At 46.5% G+C, this 17,225-nt stretch overlaps 1 long non-coding RNA gene across 1 annotated transcript; it reads right to left on the reverse strand.

Moving 5' to 3' along the window:
- Positions 1 to 9,922: 9,922 nt before the first annotated feature.
- On the reverse strand, positions 9,923 to 13,407 carry LOC131998697 (uncharacterized). The gene is made up of 3 exons (XR_009398826.1): positions 13,357 to 13,407; positions 10,863 to 10,948; positions 9,923 to 10,127 (listed from the first exon to the last, which is right to left on the reverse strand). It is a non-coding gene; the product is annotated as an uncharacterized LOC131998697 (long non-coding RNA).
- Positions 13,408 to 17,225: the final 3,818 nt, after the last annotated feature.

A 17,225-nucleotide genomic window follows, 5' to 3' on the forward strand; every position in this document is an offset into this window, starting at 1 on the left:
AGAAAGCTTACAGTTTCCTCCCGGAGGAAGACTTGAAAATAACCGAATGCATGTCGAATGCAGCATGAAATGTGTTAATTCTTAGGAACAATGACCGCTGGAAGGTGGAGAAAAATTGAGAAAGCATTCCATTGGGGAAAGCTTCAGGGAGATCGCTTTTGAGTTGGGCCTTGAAGGATGGGGGAATTTTTCAATAAGGAAGACCAGATAAAGCAACCCAGGCCAGGGGCAGCAGAATAAAGAGCTGAACTGGACAATCTGTCTTGGGAGCCGGGCAGGCTGGAGGAGGGGTGTTTGGGTGCACCCCAGGATTCAGGTGGATTCAGGTCTGAATACATAGGTGTCCCTGCAATGCCAGGCTGGAGAATCTGTACTGGAGGCAAAAGGGAGCCAGCAAAGATTTTTATAGAGGATGAGCGACTTGACCAAGTCTGCATTTTAGGAAAGATAAAAGAAGCCAGAAATCAATGAGAGCAAGCCAGTCCCTGTAACAGACTAGGTGGTCAATGATGGGCCTGACCCCAGGGATTGTAGAGACAGACATTCCTCTGACCACCAAACTGCTCTCTCTGGTTGTAAACTCAGACAAATTTAAGTTAAGTGGACCTGGGACTCTTACCCCAGAGGAGCCTGAAATCTCCTTGCACCTTTCCCCCTACCCATTCTTTCCTTAGCTCCCTCAAAGTGCACCTGAAAGAGAGCCAACCAGGCATATAGAGGGTTGGGATTAGTAGGGCAGGAAAACACTATCTCCGAAGTCCAGAGAAGAGGGAAAAGGGAAAGAGGGGAGAGTCAAGGTTGGCCAGCAGCCCAGTTCCCCAGGAGTTGACGGATGTCCAGAAAGGAGGTATATTATTTTACCAGGAGACTTGGCCAAGAGGGAGTGTCACCAGGTCAGGGTGACCTCACATTCATGCCACATGTGGGGAAATGAGGAAACCAAGCCCAGCCTCCCTACAGGGCACTGGGGAGCCCTCACCACATTCACCATGCACAGACCTCTTTCCCCACCTTCCTACCATCCTTCTCTTCCTAATGGCTTTCCTCCTTGGCCAATATCTCAAGCTAGCCGGTGATGACTATGGGTATTACCTAGGCTCAAGAATGGAACTGAAGGACAGAGCAGCTCTGAACCTTTCTTCTCAGGCAGCACAGGCCCTAGAGGACAGTTGTCATACTCATTTTCTTTACCCACCCCAATCCCCACCTCTCCATCCCCATGTCTCCACCCCCGAGTCCCCACCCCCACTCCAAGCTGCTATTGCTCTGTCTGCTCCATCACAGCAGAATTAGGTCCACAAGGCAAGGATGATGGTAGAGCAGAATTTTTACCTGGGATCCATGTACTTGCCAGACTCACCAGAGTCTCTTCAGTTTTAGGGGCTATGAACCCCTGAAACTGGCTGAACTGTGTACATGGGCTCACACAAACATTTTGAGGGGTGACTCCGTAGCTTACTTACAACAGTTTCCCAAAGGGGCCCGTGACCCTATAAAGGGTTAAAAATCACCAGTGTAGGGGAATGGGGCATCTTGGTGGGTCTGAATAGCTGGGAGGAAGGTCACACCCTCTAGTGACATTGCTTCTAAGACCTCTCTCCCAGGCCTTCCCAGCCTCTCTCTCAGGCTGGTTCTGAAGGACACCCAGTGGCCTGGCCTCCTGCGCTATTGGCCTCTAAGGTCAAGCAGCAGGGGCCCAGCCTCCTGAGCTGCAGGGACCAGAAAAGACTGTCTGGGATAAAGGGGTCAGGGAGGTCAGGAACCTCACTCCCCACCTCTCATCACTGTCAAAGCAGACCCTTCCCTCTGTACCGTTCCTCCCCTTCTAGTACAGGCTATCAGGACCTGCTTGGCTGGAGATCTGGGCTCTGAACCCGGTGACCAACTGACTAACAGCGGCACTCTAGTTGAGGCAGCAGAAATCTATTTTGGAGAATTTTCTCTCTCTCTCTCTTCCCATCCCTTTCAGCCATTTGTTTTCTCCTCTGCTGACTGATGCTGGCTGTAGGAGGAGGGTCCCTGGAGAAAGGCAAAGTTGCTCGGAAAGGGGCCAGCCAACAATCTGGGAGGGATGCAAAGAGTTAAGGGGAGGCTGCTTTCAACAGAAGAGAAAACCCAGCTCCCTATAGAAAGCAGGCAGTGGCCCTCTCCATTGTTTTACCTGGCTATAGGATTTCTCTCTAAGACAAGGAATGGGCTCTAAAACTCTGGTAACTGGATCACTGGGAAGGGAGGTTTTTAAAAAAACCAGCTGACAGCTGAATAATAGGAATTACCAGGCAGACTGCCCTGGGGTTGCTGAGGTTTGTAACTCAACCCCCAAGGAGGGGTTCGATTGGAAACTGATTTATGGGTATGGTGGGGGTCTTGGTGGGGGTAGTGCTTGACCCCCCCCTTGCCTCTTAACTCCCTCCAGGAGGGATCGTACCCATAAGAAAGACCAGGGACCCAGAAGATTTGAGTGTCCTTCTCTTGCTGGAATTGCTCTAACAGAATGAATTTATCTCTCAGAGCATCATTCCATCTGTCTGCAAAGGAACAGTTGCTCTCTTCTGAGTTGCAATGTGTGTGTGTGTGTGTGTGTGTGTGTGTGTGTGTGTGTGAAAGAGAGAAAGACAGAGAGAGAGAGAGAGAGAGAGAGAGAGGAGAATATACTTGAATAGACAGACTGGTTTCTGCTAATTGGGTAAGCAAGTGGAGAGACTTGATTTCCCAGTCAATGAGTTCACTTCTTGCTCATCTCTGGTTCAGTGGGATGCAAAGAGAAAAAGCAGGTGCTAAAGAGAAAACATTTAGAGCTCCAGACGTGGGTGGAAAGGAAGAGGCAGAGCGAGGCTGCCATGCGAAAGCTCAGTGGAACCTAAAAGACAAGGTGAAGTCCAGGATCCCATGATTTATGACATTTAGCACACATTCAGTTTCAGTTTGCAGTGAATGAATAAATATACACTTCCAGATTTAAAAATATGAATAGTGTCATGTTGGGGAGTGGGGGAAAAAAAAACCCTGCAGTGGAGGATTTCCATAAATGTCCTCTCTCCATTGTATTTGTCACTAGGGATGGCTGACCTTCCCTGAGTCTCACCTCACCAGCTGAGCCTCCTCCTAGAAGACAAAGGTGATGCTGCCAGGTCTTTGGTACCCTCAGACCACCCTCCTCCTGGCTGAACCTGACAGAACATCTGTGGAGACACATTTATAGGAAAGCTACAAGCATGGCCCTCAGGGGGCAGTGTCCTCAGCTCCCCTCCCCACCCCCAAACTGCTCCCCAGCCCACCGAAAAGATGTAGGCTTTATCTTGCCAAGGAATGAATAGGTCCAACCAAAATACTCTCCTTTTATTCTACTTCACCCAGGACACCCCCATTTTCCTGGGCAAAGGTACACCAGGACATTAGTACATTCTACTCCTTGGGCTTGTCAGGGAAACCTCAGAAATGTTCGGCTGAGGCTAGAATGTTCTGCTGATTGCTATCAAGGAAACCTGCCACCTGGAAGAGCTGGGAAGCAGTCTTCTCTGGGTCTAGAGCCTCCTGGGTTTTGAATCTGGTGCTTGAAAGGATCAGGACCAAGAAGATGAGTTGGATCATCTCTTTCCCAGCCAAGCCCTTAGTCCTACTATCCTGGAGTGGGAGAAAAGTCACTATCAGGCAATGACAGAGGGGTTCCATCTCCCAGGTGTGAGTTCATCACATATCTACTGAGCATACACCATGTTCTAGGCTCCACATCAGAGGCTGGAAATACAGATATCCCTGGGGGAATCCTTGAGCCTATCTGTACCCTCCCTCCCAAACACAAACCCTCATATACACATCTCAAAGGGAAACTGGGGACAGGAGGAAGGTCTTTCAGGGAGTGCTGCAACTGAAAAAGCTAAAGGTAGACAGATTTCCCAGGGAGCCTCAGCCTCCCCCGAAGCAGTCCTGCCTTCTTTCACACAGAGTTATCCTGGAAATGTCCGAGGCCCCATTTCTTCCCTGTTTCCAAGGCTCACCTGTCCTCAGGTGGAGTAGAAAGATGCAAGGAGATTTGAGCTCTGTTCCCAGCTCTACCATCAACAGGTGCCCTCCACCACTCTTGTGTCCTCATTCAGAGGGACATGCCTTCCGTAAACAGGCTGGCTTGGTGGGGCTTAGGACTTTGGGGTCAACATGAGCCTCTTATCCTAATTCTGCCAGAGGTCCCTGAGTTATAACCCAAACAAGTCCCACTGGGTAAGCACCTATGGAATGCTAGAGACTAGACAAAAGGCAGCTCATTTAATCCTGAACGAACCCAAGAGGGAGCTGTTGCCATCCGTGCCATTTTACACTCAAGGAAACTAAGGTCCCTTCTCCACAAAGACAGGCAGGAAACAGCACAATGATCGGAGGCCAACCTGTGATACCTTGAAAGCCAGGGCTCCAGTCCCCTATATCTATTGCCTTAAAGGCACATCCAGTCCTTCCCCCAAAGATGGAATTCACTCCCCTTCCCCATCAATAGCACCCTGGCCCCTGTGCCCCCAGAACAGGAAGGCCAAGCCTGAGGCAGTCAGTCTAGCAAGGTAAATTCCAGCCTCTCTCAGTTGCTACCACTCCCACCACCACCTGCAGCAGAAGCAATTGCATCACCCTGCAGGAAGTGGTCCAGTAGCCGGCATGGGCCCTGGGGCACATTTTCAGTTCCTACTTCTATCCTTGCCTACACTCAGCACAGGGCCTTATCTTTTGCCCCTACAACGGCCCTGTGGGTTAAGGCTAAGGTGCGTGCCTGGATGGAGAACTATGGTCTGTTGCTTGGATAGGATTTGTACCGGACCAACGGGAGCCCCTTGTCTCATTTCCAAATGCTGCCCGATGGGGGAGGGGAGCCTTGCCAGCCAAAGCGATCAACCAGAGATCCCAGGGCTCAGACAAAAAGTCCTCTTGGATGCAGGAGACAAGTCCCCCCGCAGCCACCATTACCCTGCACCTGCCTTTCAAAGACAAGTACCTGCGTGTCTGGGCCAAGGTGCCAAAGAGCCTGCCAGCACAGCCAGGATGTCTGTTGTGGTGTCTCGAGCCTATTAGATTGGCAGACACATTGCACTTGGCTTGGTTTCCCTTCCTACATTCACCATGAGATCTTCTGGAACGGGGGATAGATCCTCAGCCCTGAACTTCTGCTCCCGCTCGTCCTGGACTTCTGTCCCTCTCTGCCAACTTCCTTCTCTCTCTCTCTCCCCCTTGCAGCACTATTCCTTTATTTCCTTAATCTCTCTTCCTACCCTGGTTTCCTCCTGCACTGGGCACTTCTGTCTGGCCTCTCTCTTCTGAAGCAGCCACCGTCAGCTCAGAAAAGGGACTCATAAAACATTCAACGTTTTAGCAGAATTCAATCTGTGTAGAGAAGCTGCTTCCTTTAATGTTATCATCCCCATTTGAAAATGGTTTGAGTCTGAGTGACGTTTGAAATGGCTCTATGAGTGGGGTTATCACTGTCTCTTCATCCAGAAAGCGCTCGTGCGCGAGAGAGAGAGAAAGAGAGAGAGAGAGAGAGAGCGCGAGCGGACTGTGCCAAATGGATCTCTCCAGCTCTCAGATGCTCTTTGCACCACCAACCTGACTTACTCCTTGGCAGGGGTTAGGGCACCTGAAACAATGCTTTAGATAAATGCCAAGCTGTTTTGGGACCAGCTTGGCCTGAAATGACCAATACTGGTTTACTTTGTTTAAAAAAAAAAAAAAAAGGTCAAACTGCAACGTGGAAGGGTGTAATGATAGGGCCAGTCAGGCTCTCTCTCCCAAGGCTTGGTGTGTGCGTGTGTGTGGGAGGGGGTAGTTCACTAAACCTGTTCTAGATGTAATTCACCTCTAAGAAATGAAGGAGGACCTCTACTCTGAGCTCTCCCCGCAGATCAGACCTGGTTATGGAGACTATTCCAGGTTTCATAGACTCCTAAGCATTATCTAGGGCTATGTAAACACTTCATGGAGAAATTAAATGTCACGATCAATCCTGGACTTCACAGCTTGAGAAAAATATCAAAAATTCCCAGATGCTTCAGAGTAGAATCAGTTTTCAATCCTAACCCCTCTTACGAAACTGACCTCTGTATAAGCCCCTGGCATAAATTCTTATTAACTTCAGGGAGAAACTATTTCCTCAGCTTATATCCACTCTGAGACAGGGTCATAGACTACGAACTTCACTGCCCCTTGGACTAAGTAAACTCTCAGAAGGGAGGAAAAAAAAAAGAATCTCAATGTGGCTTTGGGTTTAGAATGTAGTTCCCTGAAAAGCAGTCTACCACTTTCCTTGTCTGCAGGAAGGAAGTTTTTGCTTAAATGTTTATTGCTCAAATATTCCTTGAAGGCAGAGACCTTCTGTATTCCATTTCTTTGGTACTGAAACAAAAGAGTGTGTGTCATTATCTTTGAAATGTGATTTCTTATTTTTTTTTTTAAGATTTTATTTATTTGACAGACAGAGATCACAAGTAGGTAGAGAGGCAGGCAGAGAGAGAGAAAGGGAAAGCAGGCTCCCTGCTGAGCAGAGAGCCCGATGTGGGACTCGATCTCAGGACCCCGAGATCATGACCTGAGCCGAAGGCAGCGGCTTAACCCACTGAGCCACCCAGGTGCCCCGAAATGTGATTTCTAAGAAATAATTTAGTCTTATATTTGGGGCACATCATTTTATTTGATCTTTTTTGGTTCCTTGGCAATGGGGATCTCTTGCTATTTCTACATGTCTCCAATAAGTTTAACCAAAATCATGATTACTTCTTCTCTGAAAAGAAACTATTTACTTTACACTATTAATTGAGCACATACTATGTGCCCCAAGCTATAATAGGAGTATTAAGAAGCCAAGACGTATAATCTCCTGTCTACCTTTCCCACTGCCTGCCATGTAATTTGCTTACTATAAAATGCGCCTATTTGAAGTATGCAAACTTGGGGTGCCTGGGTGGCTCAGTGGGTTAAAGCCTCTGCCTTTGGATTAAGCATCTGCCTTCGGCTCAGATCAAATAAATAAATAAATAAATAAATAAATAAATAAATAAATTCTTAAAAAAAAAAAAGCATGGGGGGGCGCCTGGGTGGCTCAGTGGGTTAAGCCGCTGCCTTCGGCTCAGGTCATGATCTCAGGGTCCTGAGCCCGCATCGGGCTCTCTGCTTAGCACGGGGCCTGCTTCCCTTCCTCTCTCTCTGCCTGCCTCTCTGCCTACTTGTGATCTCTCTCTGTCAAATAAATAAATAAAATCTTTAAAAAAAAAAAAAAAAAGCATGGGAAACATGCTTAAACAAAAACTTAAACACAAATGTTCGGGGGCTCGATCCCAGGACCCTGGGACCATGACCTGAGTTGAAGGCAGAGGCTTTAACCCACTGAGCCACCCAGGTGCCCCAAAATAAGTCATTTTAAAATAATAAATTAAATTAAATAAATATTTATTGTGCATCAACTATGTGCCAAGTATTTTGGTTTGGGGAAATAAAAACTGCAGAGGTTGGGGCGCCTGGGTGGCTCAGTGGGTTAAGCCGCTGCCTTCGGCTCAGGTCATGATCTCAGGGTCCTGGGATCGAGTTCCGCATCGGGCTCTCTGCTCAGCAGGGAGCCTGCTTCCTCCTCTCTCTCTGCCTGCCTCTCTGCCTGCTTGTGATCTCTGTCTGTCAAATAAATAAATAAAATCTTTATAAAAAAAAAAAAAACTGCAGAGGTCAAGGGGTCTTGTTTAGCGCCCTCCCCCTCCATTCTAGCCAGCATCATCAAGTCATCAAGACACCTCCCTCCACCCCTGCAAACACCTCTCCATTCGCACCCAGGGGCCATTGAAAAAGGAGCCAGGATTCCTTGGGGATTTAATTAGATGGCCAGACATAATGCTGTGAATCAGTTAAGAAGCCAGAATAACAGGGTCAGAACAGGGCTTCAGAGACAGACAAATGGGGATTCAAATCCCAGCATTGACACCTACCAGTAATTTGGGAATAATAAATTAATTTCTTTGAACTTAGTTACAGTAACTGTCAGGTGGAAATAATTATAGTACCCTCTTCACATGGTTGCTGGGAGTAGAAATTGCAAAACACTATACAAGTCACCCTAGTAGAGTGCTTTGGAACATAACAGATGCTCAATAAGCTATAGCTATTACTATGTGTTCAGCACTGTGTGGCAGCCACGGGATAAGGAAAGAAAGTCCAAAAAAAGAATGAAAAAACAGGGGCACCGAGTGGCTCAGTCGGTTGAGCATCAGCCTTTGACTCAGGTCATACATGATCCCAGGGTCCTGGGATGGAGCCCCTAGCAAGGCTCCCTGCTTCTCCCTCTGCCCCTCCCCCCAACTCTCTTTCTCTGTCTCTCTCTCAAATAAATAAATAAAATCTTACAAAATATATTTAAAAAAAAGAATGACTCCTGCTCAGCGGAAAGCCTGCTTCCCCCGTACTTGCCGCTGCTCCCCCTGCTCATGCTCTCTCTCTCTCTCTCTCTCTCAGACAAATAAATAAATAAAAACTTTTTAAAACCAATAAAAAAAAAAAAGAATGGAAAAAAAAAGTTGGCCAAATTTTCAGAATGTTCATGTTCTAGTTGGTGAATCAAACCTAACACATATAAAATATCTGTAGCATTATAAAAAGTAGCATGTAATTTGTCTAAAAATCATATACAGAATATGATTACTATAGGAATAAATAAAACTATAACATATAAATGTTTGACACCAAAGTGCCTGACATATAGTGAGCACTTGATAAATGCTAGTAGTTATTATTAACGGTTGCTTTTGCCTCAGGAGTCTTTCTAAACAGTGGTTTTCAAAGTGTGGTTCCTGATCCAACAGTTTAGCAAAGTATGAAGTCAAATGGAAGCTACGGTGACCTAGTGCCTATATGCCACCCTGTATAAGTGGTTGTACAAAATGAGACCTTTGGAAGAAGTAGATTTTCACCCCTAACCCTGCCTGCAATTAGGGAAAAGAGCCAGCAGGCTCCTCAGTTGGGCTTGCTGGTAAAGCAGGAGCTTCCTCTGCTATAGGCTGTTTCAAGGAAGTAGTTAGTAGTGAAAGAAGGGTGAGGTTTGGAATCCTTCCGCACAGAAATCCTGCTGTGCCCCCTTGTCAATTACTTAACTTGTTAGAGTCCCAGTTTCTTCATCTGTTTATAAAAAACAGGGATTACGGGCGCCTGGATGGCTCAGTGGGTTAAGCCGCTGCCTTCGGCTCAGGTCATGATCTCAGGGTCCTGGGATCAAGTCCCGCATCGGGCTCTCTGCTCAGTATGGAGCCTGCTTCCCTCTCTCTCTCTCTCTGCCTGCCTCTCTGTCTACTTATGATCTCTGTCTGTCAAATAAATAAATAAAATCTTTAAAAAAAAAAAAAAAACAGGGATTAAACAAGAGGACAAACATGCAAGTCCTTAGCATGTTGCCAACCACATAGATGCTCAGGAAATGTTTGTTTCCCTTCCCTTTCCCAGAAAAGGGAAGGAATGGCAGGGGTATGAACGGTCAGCTGTCCGAGTCTCCTCTGTGACCCCCCAGAACCAGTGTCCCTCTGACTCAGTGTCTGTATCTTTCAGAGCTTTTACTAATTAAGAACAGAGTAAGATTTACATGTTAAGTAAATCTTCTCTGATAATTCCCCAGCGGGGGGCTGCAGCAAACTGGTGGTTTAACTCACTTTCAATTACAATCTACAGTCCCAGTCCATAACTTAGAATTTTAAGTAACAGAACATAAGTTTTGTCGTTTTTTTTTTTTTTTTTTAGATTTTATTTATTTTTTTGACAGACACAGTGAGAGAGGGACCACAAGCGGGGGCGGGGGGGCGGGCAGGAAGTGGGAGAGGGAAAGGCAGGCTCCCTGCTTAGCAGGGCTCCATCCCAGGACCCTGGGATCATGACCTGAGCTGAAGGCAGAAACTTAATGACTGAGCCACCCAGGTGCCCCCGAACATAAAATTTATTTTAATTCTAGAATTATTAATGTAAAAAATAATATGACAGTCTTGTGATACTGTTGCTTCACAGGGGAGACAGTGCCTCCCAGGCTGGACCCATTCCCATGTGAGGTTGGGGCTTTCTTCTGTGCTTTCATTTTTGGGTTTGGGTTCACATTTCTCCATTCTCTCACAGAGTCTAGAGCTGAATTTCTAAAACAAAGAAGAAAAGGAAGTAGAAGGAAAATGAGCTGTTTTCTTTAAAAAAAGGAAACGGTCCCATCTTTTAAATCCCCCTAGCCCACACGGATGCCCACATGAACCCCACATTCCCAGCCTGGGAATCTGAACAAAAATAACACCAGGACTCTTGGGATCGCCACATATGTTGCACTTATTTGCATACACTTAGATGCAAACATACACAACGAATTAACTGGGGTGCCCAGTGGTGATTGCAATCAACCCCAATATTAAAAACTGGCCTGTGGGAAACAGGTGACATGACCACAGGCAGACCATGCTGCTGGCTGTGCTCCAGGGAGGACCAGAATCCTAGTGCAAGAGAGACCTAGTGTCCTCCCTTGATCTCTCTGCTCTCCCAACTTTCTCCCCTTTTCTCCCCTTCCAGATCCAGATCCAACTGCCCTTCCTTCTCCCTTAAGATCCAGGGGAAACCATGGCTCAATGATTCCCTCTTAAGAGCATGGAGTTAAGGTGGGCCTGAGCCCCACAGGATTCCCAGGCTGCAGAGAGCACACCAGTGTGGGAAGAGGGGGCACCCCATAGGCAGTGCCCACCCCCCAAGAGAATCTGCATGACAGTTACACTGGTGGCATGCAAGAGCATGTCAACAGCATGGGACCTTGCAAGGAAATCTCCACGGAGGTGGGCAGAGGCCCAGATTTGGGAATGTGGGGGAATCTGGCCCTGATCTAGAACACCAACCTTTACAGCACACCGTTGAAGTTTCACACTGTCTCCCAGAGCCGCAGAGCCCTTTCTTCTCTGGCCATTGCTGACCAGTGTGACTCCTGGAAAGAGCCAGACAGATAGTTCTAAAGTCTAGATTTCTACTGGCTCCCTGCATCCAATAGGCTGTCACTCAGAACCCTGCCCCACAAGCCTGGAGGAAGTGGGAGGGGACAGCATGTAAGGCAGGATCCACAGCTGGGCCTGTGCTTCCCCTGGGTTACGGGGAAATCTTGACTGCCCTGAACTCTGGCCCCAAATTTCACTTTCAAGGAACTCAGTGCCTTTAAACTTTGAGTTACTTGGTCTTCCCAGGGCAGAGCCCTGGGGGCAAGGTCTCCAGATCCTGTGTGATCCTCAGGCCAGCATCACCCACATGGCATTGCTACAGGTGCCTTCTCTCCTCACAGGATTGCCCACACTGGGCCCAAGATGGCAGCTGCCAATCTGGAATGCTATGGAAAGGTCCTTTTTCCTCTGGGTTCCTACAGCTTGCCCTGAGGCCTGCAGGTCCACACCTGGAAACCTTTTGGCGTAACCAGAAGGCCCTGTTAGGATCAGCTGTTGATTCGAGAAAGGAGCTGTGGCCTTCCCTACAGGAGGAGCTCCAGCTTCTCTGGGGTAACATTCAACCACAACCTCTTCCCAAGGACCAAGGGGCTTTTCCACCTATAACCAAAGCCATGGGCCCAAAGCTCTCTCTTTACTGCCCTTCATCCCCTCTCCTGCAAGGGGCTTCACACAGTACATGTTTGGTTGGCCATCGTGGGAAATACTGCTTCAGTGGAGTGCAGCTCCTAAGTGATTAAGTACAATTGGCAAATAGAGCATAAAACCGAAGGACAGTTACAGCCACAGGGAAGAGAACTCTAGGCGCATGTCCATAATCTCTTATCTGAAATCCAAAGGCCAAAATCTAAGCAATAAAAACAAAAACAAAACCCAAGAACAAAAAAAACAAAACAAAACCAAAAATTGCCACATGTGTAACGTATTTGGCATCAAAGCCTATGAAAATGATGTGACGCTATCTGTGATTTCTATCTCATTTGGGTGATTATTACTACGTTTTCCTGCCAGATCAGTACTTGCTTATGGAGTGCTGGCCCAGATCCTGCTGAAGGCGGTAGCAAAATAACATGGAATGTGACCCATAGTATATGTCTCTGACGGTTCAGATAAGGGATTGGGAACACACAGAGTAGGCTATTACGGGCGAAGAATAAATTATACCAAGGTATGAACAGCACTGCTCAGGAGACTATTTAGACTGTGTGGAGTAAGTTGGCTACGAGTCAGACCTGCTGAATTCAGATCCTAGTTCCAACATTGACCAGCTGACCTTGTAAACATTGCCCAATCTCTCTATACCTCCTATTATGAACTGAATTGTTTCCACCCTCAAATTCCTACATCGATGCCCTAACTCCCAGCACCCCAGAATATGACTGTAAGTGGAAAGAGGTAATTAAATTAAAGCGAGGTCATTCGGGTGACCCTCTAATCCCATCTGACCCGTGTCCCTGTATAAAGAGGGGATTAAGACATACGGAAGACACTGGGAATGCACGTGTATGAAGAAAAAGCCATCTGCATCCAAGTGGAGAAGCCTCAGAGGAACCAAAGTGACAGCCAGTGAATTGCTTGACTGACACCTCGGTCTTGGACTTCCAACCTCTAAAAGCGTGAGAAAAGAGTTTCTCTTGTCTAAGGCACTCGGTCTGTGGCATTTTGTAAGACAGCCCTAGCGGACTGACTAATACACCTCCTTTTTGTGGATGATAGTAATAGAACCCAACTGTAAGGGTTGTTATGAGGATTGAATGAGTAAGAATGTAAGAATTATGTCCAATGCCTGGCAAAGTAAATATCATCTATTATTACGTTGAAACAAAGACGTGTCACATTTACTCATTCACTTATACCAAAAAAAAAAAAAAAAAAAAAAAAAAAATGTATAAGCCCAGCCCATTTCTTGTCCCTGAACTGTAGACCAAAGGCCTACTCAGCATCTCTGTTTAGATGATGAAAGGGTACTTCCCACAGACCGGCCCCTCCTCAATCTTCCCCATTGCAACCGGCCACTCCATCCTTCTGGTCTCTCAGGCCAAAACTTTGATGTCATCCTCACCTCCTCTTTTTCTCATATTTCACATCCAATCTGTCAGTAAACCCCATTGGCCGTGCCTTCAAAATGTATCCAGATTTTGGAACTTCTCACTATATCACTGCTACCCCCCAAACCACCATTATCCCTTGCCTGGGTTGTTGCAACAACCGGCCTCCCAATTCCCTCTCTTGCCCCTTTTGGTCTATTCTCGTCCCAGCAGCCAGAGCAATCCTGTGAACACCCACACCAGATGGTGTCATTGCCCTGCTCAAAACCATGCAACTGTTTCCCATCTCACTCAAATTAAAAGCCAAAGCCTGCAGTGGCCTACAACAGTGAGTGTAAGTGACTCCTGATTACCTCGAGAATCCATCTCCTCCTTCTCTCCTCATTCCCTCTGCTTCAGCCCAGTCAGCCTCCTTGCTGTTCTTCTAAACTGTATTTCAAGAAATACTAAAGGAAGTTCTTCAGGCTGAAGAGAAGTGATATCAGTTGGAAACTTAGATCTACCAGAAGGAATGAAGAGCACTAGAAATGGTAAATACCATGGGTAAATAGAAAAGATCATTTTCTTAATTTATTTAAGAAGAAAATAATAACCATGTATTATGGGACTTTTTTTTCAAATTCACAGAAGTAAAGTAGATGAGAGGAATAGCCAAAAGATGGGAAAGGGTGAATGGAAGGTAGTAAGTTTCTCACATTATTTGTGAAGTGATATAATGTAGACCCAAAGTAGCCTGTACGAAGTTAAAGATGCACATCGTGATCCATAGAGAAATCATTAAAGATAAAACAGATATCCAGCTACAAAGTAAAAAAAGCAACAAAATGAGATAGTACCAAGTAATCAGTCCAGAAGCAAGCATAAAAGGAGGAACAAAGAAACAATGAACATATGGGACGAGTAAAAATTAATAGCAAAATGGGAGACATGAAACTAACCATATGAATAACTGCATTAAATAAAGATGGACTAAGCATGCCACAGAAAAGGCAGAACTTGTCTAACTAGTCTAAAATGTAAGATGTAACCAAGTTTGTTTACAAGAGATGTACTTTAAACAGTGGACAAAGTAAAGGCCATGACAGTAAAAGGATGGAAAAAAAGATGCTACACAAACACTAATCGTGAATAACCTGATTGTATTAATATCAAATAAAGTAAACTTTAGAACAAGGAGTATTGCCAAAGGTAAATAGGAATATTTCATAAAGATGAAAGGATCGGGCCACTTGGGGGACTCAGTGCAGAGTCTGCTTAAACTCTGTCCGCTTCTCCCCACACTTTTGTGCACTGGCTTTCTCTCTTCCTCTCAAATTAAAAAATCTTAAAAAAAGGATGAAAGTATCAGTTCATCAAAAGAAATAACTATCAAAAATGTGTATGCACCTAAATAACAGGGATTCAAAATACACGAAGCAAAAGTTGACAGAACTAAAGGGAAAAATAAATCCATAATTATAGTAGGAGATTTTAACACCCGGTAGAACCAACAGACAAAACTCAGTAAGGATGTAGAATATTTGAACAATAGTATCAGCCAACCTAATCTTGCTGACATTTATTGATCACTATATAGAAAATATATTCTTTTCAAGTATACATGGAATACACATCAAGATAATCTATATGCTGGACCTCTAATATCTAGACATGCTCAGGACCTTTGTACTTGCTATTTCCCAGCACTGGAATAATTTTCCTTTCAGCTATCTACATGGCTTATTTCCTCACAACCTTTATGTCTTTACTCAAATGTTACTTTCTTAGGGGATCTTACTTTATTTTCTACCTTCTCTCCAGAGCAACTCCTATTTTCCTTTATTGTGGCCTCAATGCCATTGTCCATCCTTGCATGCCAGATCTGGGATGTGCTTACTCTTCCCTGGCTTGAGCCTGAGGCCCAAGACCTCTGGAAGGCCTTTGCCCAAACAGTGCATCTTGTCGAGAGCAGTAACAAAACCAAGTGCTAGTTGGTGCCTTATCATGGTCCTTTCTATTTACTAAAAAGCCACAACTAGTATGGAATGTGTAATGAAGGGTTCAGGTGTCACCAAGAACTTGACCATGTAGCCAGCAGAGCTGGTGAGTAAAAGAGGAGAAGATGGATGATGGACAGAGACTAGGAAGGAGAGGAGTAGGAGCTACCATCTCTATAAATTATCATAAAGATTCTTCCTGAACTGAGCTCCCCTGCTTCTGGGGGCTGTTGGTCCTCTGTGTCACCTGTATCTCTCTCCTCCTCTGCTGGTCACCTACTAGAGGCAGAAGACAAGGTCACTGGAGCCAAACAGGTTCCCGAGGCCACATACCAGCCCCCGTCCTCCCTGGGTAATGGCCACTGAATATGAGCTGAGAGAAATGTGTGGAATCCAGAGAGTCCCCACCCTGAAGACTTTATGGTAAAACAGTAAAACTGGCCCACAGTAAAACAGTATGGGGGGCAGTAAAACAGGCCCACAAAATATGTCATTTCAAAAGTTCATTGCTTCTAGCCACTATAGCTGTACATGCCCACTTCTTGGCTCAAGCCAACAGTTAAAGAGTACTGGGCTGGGTGTCTAGGATGGTGCTGCTCGAACCTTACGGAGTCTCCTGGACTTCTTATTACAGTGCAAACCACACTCTGATTAGCAAAGCTGCAGAGGATTCAAAGATGAAGAAGTCAAGGCTCTTGCCCTCGCTTTACTTAAAATCCAGACAACACAGCATGGTTGGGGGGTGGGGGGCAGAAGTGCCATGATAGAAGCATAGCAGAGAGGACAGCAGAACGATGATTTCATGGGTTTCCACCAAAAAGTGCAAGGTTAGGGTAGATAGCAAATCTCAAGCTACTAGACAGATTTAACGTCTAAGAGCTTTTGGCAAGAGAGAGCTGGGGGTACACAAAAACTTGGAATAGTATGACTGAAACCAACTTCTGTATGACCAGGGCGAATACACTGATGGGCTCCTCACTTCTGTCCACTCTGATGGAAATTGCTGGAGGAGAAGAGACCACCATTGTGACGTGGCCAGTGTGAATGTCTTCCCATAGGTAAAGAAGGCTCAGGATTAGCTGTGGGGAGCTTCTAGGAAATGAGCCAGAAGTACATCAGAAGGGAGACGCAAGCAGAGAGGACAGGCAGGGAGAGTATAGCCCATTGTGGGCTGGTCCTGAATTCTTGTCATTTCTAAACATGGAGCCCTGCCTGCTTCTTTCAGATTGGCCCTGCTTGGAGGGGTGCGTATTTGGGTAAAGCCTGAAGTTTAATACCCACAGTGGCCACATAGGGCTAAGCCTGCCTCAGACTCTTCACTCAGGCTTATCTAGGCAAGGCAGGAACCTTCACAGAATCGTGGGATTTTAGAGCTGGAAGTTCTTCCCTCAGGCCCAACGCTTTCCCTTTAACACCAAACTCACAAGCAGACCAGGTACTTCTTAGAATAGCCCATGGTTCTACCTTTTCCCTGGAGCTGAGATTCTTACCCCCCACCCCACCCCCATCAGGATAGCCCCACAGTTCCCATAGAATCCTCCCTGGGCCCCTCAGCAAAGCATGAGGAATGCAGAGAAATGGGGCTTGTCCTCTGCCTGGGGTGGAAGGTCAGGAGGGAGGAAGGCCAGTTTGTCAGCTTTGGAGCCATCATCAGGGACCAGCTGGCAAGACTGCATGCTTGCTGATTCAGCCCCAAGAGGCAGAACAAGCAGGAGGACCCACCACTTGGCTGCTGAGGACAGTGGCTGTTAACACAGCAGTCTGGAGGGCCAGTGGGAGGAGGATTCCAACTGGTACTATGCTCAAAGTTAGAAAGGCTTTTGTGCAGATTTGACCAGGACAGTCCCAGCACATAATATATGACTGCCATGCAAGCAAAATTTTTAAAATTACCCCCTTTCACTACCCATCACTACTACTCTTTTAGATACCAATTTCTGTGGTTACCTGGTATATATAGTTCCTAGTCTGACAGCAAAGGCTGAAGGGTGGGGTTTCTGAGGCACTGCCCTGGCCCTATGGGGCCTTCCTTCTCTGCCCCTGCTCCCCGCTGATTGATCTGGACACACCTCTAGTACCCAGCACAGGAAAGAGTAGGGGTCTGGGCTCTGGACTCTTTGGGGAACCTGGGAGGCTCAGCCTGGCCTCTAGATACCTCCAGAAGGGTAGCGAGAGGGCCAGGAAGCCCTCTGGGGCTGATCCAAGTTAAAAGACAATGCCAAGCCCCAGCCAGGCCTGTCCTAAAG

This window comes from Mustela nigripes, chromosome 13 (assembly GCF_022355385.1).
Source record: "Mustela nigripes isolate SB6536 chromosome 13, MUSNIG.SB6536, whole genome shotgun sequence".
In the NCBI taxonomy this organism is placed as follows: domain Eukaryota; kingdom Metazoa; phylum Chordata; class Mammalia; order Carnivora; family Mustelidae; genus Mustela; species Mustela nigripes.